A 7,500-nucleotide genomic window follows, 5' to 3' on the forward strand; every position below is an offset into this window, starting at 1 on the left:
AGTTGTGCATGTATAATAATTTAGTCACCAATTACTGAACATTCATCAGTCACAAAGAGAAAGCTTACATGACTGAATTTTCATTTACTAAAGCAATGAATAAGATATATATCCCAATACTCCCTTTATCGTCTCACTTGCTAGTGTTTCGTGCATGTCTTCATTTAGCTGTCCTATAATTTCAGAAGAACGCAAATTAGTTTACATCGTTTCCATTAAATTTTCCTAAAGCGATAATTAAACTTTAGATTATCTTCGTGATGGTCACTCAGTCAAAGGGTAAACACAAGTCTCCATTAAACATTAATCTAAACCAACGAAACTAGTGGTTACGTGTTCGCCTAGTATTTGCATGGCAGCAGATCGATCTCAGCCCGAGACCGTGAGTTTAAGCTATTTTCTGGGGAGGCCAGTGCTGTGGTTGGACACCATAATCGTGTGGTTGGTCTTGCCCGGCTGATGCTCTGGTGAGGAACACGAATTAGTTTACATCATTTCCATTAAATTTTGCAAAAGCGTGATGGTCACTCAGTCAAAGGGTAAACACAAGTCTCCATTAAACTTCAATCTAAACCGACGAACCTAGTGGTGACGTGTTCGCCTAGTATTCGCATGGCAGCAGATCGATCCAAGCCCGAGACCGTGAGTGTAAGCTTTTTACTGGGGAGGCCACTGCTGGGGTTAGGCACCATAGTCGTATGGTTGGTCTTGCTCGGCTGACATTCTGGTGAGGAACACGAATTAGTTTACATCGTTTCCATTAAATTTTGCAAAAGCGTGATGGTCACTCAGTCAAAGGGTTAATACAAGTCTCCGTTAAACTTCAATCTAAACCAACGAAAATAGTGGTGACGTGTTCGCCTAGTATTCGCATGGCAGCAGATCGATCCCAGCCCGGGACCGCGAGTTTAAGCTTTTTACTGAGGAGGCCACTGCTATGTTTGGGTACCATAGTCGTGTGGTTGGTCCTGCCCTGCCGACGTTCTGGTGAATATGTATTCTGATGAAATTGGAACTGAAACCAGACACCTTAACATTTACCGCCATCTTGGGAAGGAATGGTATTCAGGATTTTTCAAAAGAGAACTACGTGAATGCCATCGGTAGCGCGTGCTACTCGTTTTAGACTTTGAAAAGGATAAGAACACATTGCAAAATTCTTGGGATCTTTCTACTTAGGAACATGTTTTGCTCTCTTGTTGTGCACAAAGGAAGTAAATAACATCTCGGGACTTTACAATAAGGACAGGCGTGGACAGAAATGACTCTAATGATATATTTAACCATGTTAATATACCCACATCATCTTTATATACATAGACACAACGACAACAGCAAATGCAGTCGTTTCTAGTCCACTGCAAGTCAAAGGCCTCAGCAATGTAAGTTCATTCCTAGGGTTTGGCCAATTTTCATCACCAGGCTGGCCCGTAGGGATTGATGATGGTAGGAGACTTTTGTCTGATCGCTCACAGCAAACCAACCTTGTATGCGTGGCCATGACTAGTACAGCTTTACTGATCTAGGCATTACGCAAACCCTTTCATCACAATTAAGGAATCCCCACTTACACACATACCGATATCTACATGCACATACTAATAGGTCAGTAAATTATACTACATACACAGTCATAAAAATCGTGAATCAAAATTGTTGAATTGATTAAAGCTTAGGTGCCAAGACGATATATAACCTCGATTCAAATGTATTTTAATCTCTCTAATCTTATAATTTAAATTGGATTTTGAGTGCATGTTATCAACACTAAAGCTCATCGGACTGCAATGGTTATAAAATCCAGTTTTATTTCTTTGTAAAAAATAAGTCTGCAGTTAAACTTGATTGGATCCTTCATTAAACTATTATTTTGATTTATTGCTTATTCATAGTTTACTGCATTTGCTATTCGTCATTTCCTTTCCTCATTGTGGCATTCTGCTTCTCCACCCGGGTTGTAGTATTGTTGGCAACAAGAACAACAACAACAACAACAACAACAACAACAACAACAATAATAATAATAATAATAATAATAATAATAATAATAATAATAATAATATAGATAACAAAGAACAACAACAACAACAACAACAAAAACAATAAAAATAATAATGATAATGATAATAATAATAATAGTGATAATAATGATAATAATATCAATATCAATATCAATATCAATATCAATATTAATAATAATAATAGTAATAATAATAATAATAATAATAATAATAATAATAATAATAATAATAATAATAATTTTTCTCGAAAAAAAAATAAAACTGTTTAACTTCAGCTTCTTATGAAGAATTTCCGTCATGGTTTAACTTATGTTTAGGATGAAAATTATTATTTGTTAATCGTCACTAATAAAGAAAAGTATTTGTACGTAAATGAAATATTAACTACACATCTAATTGTTTGTTAGACGATTAAAATTTTTGTCTTTATTTGAAGGTGAAACATGAAATTTTACTTCAGCCACAAATGAAAAATCTCCCTTAAAGTTTTATAAGCGTTTGAATTTGAAAACTAATTATGGCAATTTCAAAATATGAAATTACATTTACCTGGAGTATTGCCCCTCGAGTTTTAACTGTTGAAGTTGAAAATGAATAATGAGACCAATTATAGATTAAATAAGATTTTCTAAGAAATATTTCATTAATTGAATTCTAGTTTGATGGATGGTTAATCACAGTGCTAATTTATTTTGAAATTTCAACAGAATTTTCAGGCAATGGATTAAAAAATCGTCTTCAAAAATTACATATTTAAAGAAGTTTAAGAGAATTATATAATATTAAAAAATCCTGAGAAAAACTTATGTGAATTACTTACCGGTAATTAAAATTATATTTCTTTCAGGAAGTTAAGTGAATTATATAACTTGAATAATATTTCTTAGAAAATGCTATGTAATTTATATGATTATATATTTTGATTGCTGTTAATTACGGTGCTAATTTCAACAGTATTTTCAGGAAATTAATAAAAAAAAAAATCGTTTTGAAATTTTATATATTACATCAAGTTTGAGAGAAATATATAGCAAAATAAAATCCTGAGAAAAGCTTATGTGAATTATTTAACTAAAATGATATCTCTTTAAGGAAGTTAAATAAGATTTCTTAATAAGAGTTATGTAAATTATATAATTATATATTTTGATTAATGGTTAATAATAAGGCTAATTTCTTTTTAAATTTCAACGGTATTTTCAGGAACCTGATAAAAGATCATTTTGAAAAATGATATATTAGAAAAAGTTTAAGAGAATTATATAACAATAAAAAATCCCTACCTAAAATTATATTTCTTCAAGGAAGTTAAGTGAATTACATAACTTAAATAATATTTCTTAGAAAAAGCTATGTAATTTATATGATTATATATTTTGATTAATGGTTAATAATTGGGCTAATTTAGTTTTTTTAAATTTCAACAGTATTTTCAGGAAACTGATGAAAAATCATCTTGAAAAATTATACATTAGAAAAAGTTTAAGAGAATTATATAACAATGATAAATCCAGAGAAAAGCTTACTGACTTATATACTTAAAATGATATTTCCTTAAGGAAGTCAAGTGAATCATATAACTTAAATAAGATTTCTTAATAGAAGTTATGTGAATTATATAATGGAAATATGATTGCATAGAAAAAGGCTGAGCGAATTATGAAACTAAAAATAAAATTTCTTAGAGAAAGGTAAGTAGATTATATAACTAAAATAATATGTCCCCGAAAAAAAGTTTTGTGATTTATATAATAAAAATGAGATTTCTTAGAAAAAGTATAGTGGATGGCATTTTTCATCGATGATATTTCTTTAAGGAAGTTAAGTGAATTATATAACCTAAACAATATTTCTTTAAAAAATCATACAAATTATATAATTATATATTTGGAATAATGTTTAATGATAGGGCTAATCTCCTTTTTTTTTTTTTTAAATTTCAACAGTATTTCTTTAAAAAAATCATACAAATTATATAATTATATATTTGGAATAATGTTTAATGATAGGGCTAATCTCCTTTTTTTTTTTAAATTTCAACAGTATTTTCAGAAAACTGATAAAAAATAATCTTGAAAAAATGATATATTAGAAAAAGTTTAAGAGCATTATAGAGAAAGGTAAGGCAATTATATAACTAAAATAATATGTCCCCGAAAAAAGTTTTGTGATTTATATAATAGAAAAGAGATTTCCGAGAAAAAGTAGTGAATGGTATTTTACATCGATGAGTTGATTTCTCTGTCCAGATGGATATTTTGTGTTTCGCGTGTTAGCAATCATATCATATGATTATCTACCCACATATATTACGAGAGAGAGAGAGAGAGAGAGAGAGAGAGAGAGAGAGAGAGAGAGAGAGAGAGAGAGAGAGAGAGAGAGAGAGAGCTGTTTCGAAAGGCTGTAATCTACAGATCTAGTTTTCCTATACATAGATTTAAAATTGTGGTGAAGTTTCATGATTCTTCACAAATCACATTACATCGAATTATTATGATTTTGATATTACCAGTTTCTTGACGATGATCTCATAACTTTTGCCGTTTAAAGGTTTAAAGGCCGCTCATGAATGGCAGAGTTAAGGGACAGTGATATTGCCATAGCAAGCATATGATCACCGCTCAAGGCTGTTTTCTACCCAAGCTAGGACCAAGGAGGGCAAGGCAATGGCTGCTGATTACTCAACAAATGGATCTATAGGTTCCCTCAACCCCCCACCCTCCTTAGCTCACAAGGATGGTGAGGTTGAAGTGACAAAAGGAACTAACGAGTTTAAGCGGGACTCAAACCAAAGTCTGTTGATCACCAGTCAATGACATTATCTAATAGGCCCTCATAACCTTGAATTACTGTATAGTTGTTTAATTTTACAATACATTGCTATCGAAGTCTCAATTGTGGGGTACGTGAAATAACAGGTGCGCTTACAAATAACAATATCGCTTGCATATTTCGTTGTAAAATATGATACGTATGACTCTTTTTCCATCAGTTTTCGAAGGATCATATTTTTTTCGTAAAATATAAAGGAAGAGAAGTTATTTCCTTCCTGTTGTAAACGTTATATATGCTGTCTTAGCAAAGATCTGGCAGGAATTTTAGCCTTCAGGAAGCGTTGTAAACATTATAGATGCTTTCTTAGAAAAGATCTGGCAGTACTTTCAGGTCTCTGAAAGCGTTGTAAACGTTAAGATGCTGTCTGAGCAAAGCTCAGGCAGTAATTTTAGACTTCTGGAAGCGTTGTAAACGTTATATATGCTGTCTTAGCAAAGATTCGTCAGTGATTTTAGACTTCTGGAAGCGTTGTAAATATTATAGATTCTGTATTAGCAAAGATCTGTCCGTAATTTTAGACTTATGGAAGCATTTTAAGCGTTATAGATGCTGTCTACACTGTAAAAAGTTCAAGGTACAGAAAGGGTATAACGATTGAGCTGGGGTTTAAATACATGTAAAACACCCTAAGGCTCAAATATACCCCTCAACACCAGGAGGCAGGGTATTTTTTGTGAATAATATACCCTTTATTGTACTTTGTCTTAAAATGGGCTTGGTAAGTTTGTGTGATCATGTCATGAAATGAACTTTTACTCTGTATTAAATCACCATATTGTTACATTGATAGTGTAATGCACCAAAAAAGTTACGAACAACATATTGGTTTTGAGTTATGGATAGTTTTGAAGCAAGTTCCTACAAAATGCGGTACTTGGCAATTTGTATTATTGTCGTCTGGAGATTCTTCGAGAGGCCCAGAATTTGGCGGGAAATGTCAGTGGCGTCTGGACTCTTATGTGCTCTGCAGTGAAGATAAATTGCTCCAATTAGCGTCATCGGGATTATAATATCTACACTGTATTTCACCTGTTAACTGCTAACCAAGGTAAGAACACTAACTGTCCATCTATGCAAGCATAGACAGTGGTCCCCAACATGTATATATACCGCCAACTCTGACTTGAAAGAAAAACGCCGGTAAATGCTTATAAAAAGGCGGCGGTTTACCATACAAATACGCGGCTATGTACGTCTCTGTTGCATGTCATAACTATGGTGAAAGAACCACAACTATTCGAGAATGACACTTACATTATTTCGTTTTGACAATGATTCTAAATAGCATATACCTACGTGGTGGTTTGCACTGAAAGATGGTTAAAACAGAGGCGAAGCCTTTTGACATACTACTTAGTAGACTTTAGTAACTTCTTTAGTTATAATAATTCAATTAATCTTATATATATATATATATATATATATATATATATATATATATATATATATATATATATATAAGTATATATATATATATAAGTATATATATATATATGTATATATATATGTATATATATATATATATATATATATATATATATATATATATATATATATATATATATATATATATATATATATGAAATTGCTCTTTGTCAACTCATGTACAGCTTTCTCTCGGATAGCCGTTATTAATGTGACGTCACTAGGCACGACAACTGAGACAAGTCCTCCCTCTCTCTCGCCAGGCAAATTCTTTCTCCCCTCTGTCTCTCGCTGACTGCTTTCCATAATCTCATTTATTATTATTATTATTATTATTATTATTATTATTATTATTATTATTATTATTATTATTATAATTTTGATATCAATATAAAATGATAATAATAATATTGCTATGATTATTAATATTCCTTTACTCTTTTTACTATTATTACTATTATAATAATTATACTCCTTATATTATTATTATATTGTTTTTATTATTATGGTTTTTGCATTGACTCTGGTATTTATGTGACCTATAACACTTTTTACCATAATTTTACGTATGATAAAATGTGGTATGTATGTTTCTTATTATCTGAAATGCTGCCTTGAATAAATTTTAGGTTACTCATCCCCATTATTTCTGCAGTATTTTAAAAGTCAAAACTACCATACTTAACATTATTTCCTACTTCAACGTTACGAATAAAAATTGTCAGACATCATCATTAGTTTTGCATTCAGGCTGTGATAGTCTAAAAAATCATTATTACTAACACCGGGGAAAATAAGTAAGAAATTATCATTAGTACTTAATTATGAGAGAGAGAGAGAGAGAGAGAGAGAGAGAGAGAGAGAGAGAGAGAGAGAGAGAGAGAGAGAGAGAGAGAGAGAGAGCGTCAAGCTGTCTGGGAGGAAAAAAACCATAAACAACGTATTCAGCTAAACGTTAATAACTTTACGATTACGAGTAGTCTGTAAGCAAACACTGACGCCAATGATATCTTAATCAGTTTGACCTGAGGTAGCAGACAGTTAGGTATTTATGCATGATATTTTTTCCTTTCTTTTCTATATATATATATATATATATATATATATATATATATATATATATATATATATATATATATATATATAATATTTATATATTTAGGCACACACACACTAACAAATATTTTCTTTTCACAGATTTCTGCGTACGGTTTGCTTT

Source organism: Palaemon carinicauda, chromosome 20 (genome assembly GCF_036898095.1).
Source record: "Palaemon carinicauda isolate YSFRI2023 chromosome 20, ASM3689809v2, whole genome shotgun sequence".
Taxonomy (NCBI): domain Eukaryota; kingdom Metazoa; phylum Arthropoda; class Malacostraca; order Decapoda; family Palaemonidae; genus Palaemon; species Palaemon carinicauda.